The following is a 742-nucleotide window of genomic DNA, read 5'->3' as shown; positions in this document are numbered from 1 at the left end:
TCTTTTATAGTTAACTAGCTGTTTGTCTCTTGCCAATCTTAGTATCGTGTCTTTGTCTGTGGTTTTGGTCAAATGGGAAAACTATGTATGAATTTCAAAAAATTTTTGTACCAAAATAAATTCATACTTTAATTGTAAAAAAATAAAATAAGAGAAGAAAAAAATGAGACCCTGGCATTCGATAGAAAGTGGACGAATATGAGAGACTAACGCTAAGGGAAGAAAGGACAGACTGTGAAAGGGAGGCATTGTATGTTCCTGCTTGTACATCAAATGTCGGAATGAATGCTGTGGCAGAAACTGAAAGACTGAAAGGTATTAAAAGCAAGGAGGGCAAATGTGGATACTACAGACCGTGTGGGAGGAGCGTGGGAAATAGGGGGGTTGGGAGGGAGAAAATCAGGGGAAAAAGGCAAAACATCTTAGGACACAAAAATGGAAAATTATCTACTGATAATAATGTGTATAGTAATATCTTTGAATGGACCAATATACAGTATATTCATGCTGAGAACATTTATTTTGTATGCTGCAAAGATAAACAGTGATTGAATATAAAAAATAAGAAAATGAAAGAAAGTAAAGTAAAAATAGTAGTCAAAAGCGGAAACAACCCAAATGTCCATCAACTGATGAATGGATAATCAAAAAGCCAAACAAGGGAACCAGCAGTTAGCGTAATGGCTATGTCGCTGGACTCCCACGTAGTCGACCGCGGTTCGTGTCTCAGACCCGGTGGCTT

The sequence above is a fragment of the Tupaia chinensis genome, unplaced genomic scaffold, assembly GCF_000334495.1.
Source record: "Tupaia chinensis unplaced genomic scaffold, TupChi_1.0 Scaffold000116_2, whole genome shotgun sequence".
Lineage (NCBI taxonomy): Eukaryota > Metazoa > Chordata > Mammalia > Scandentia > Tupaiidae > Tupaia > Tupaia belangeri.
Note: the sequence above shows the minus strand (reverse complement) of the source record.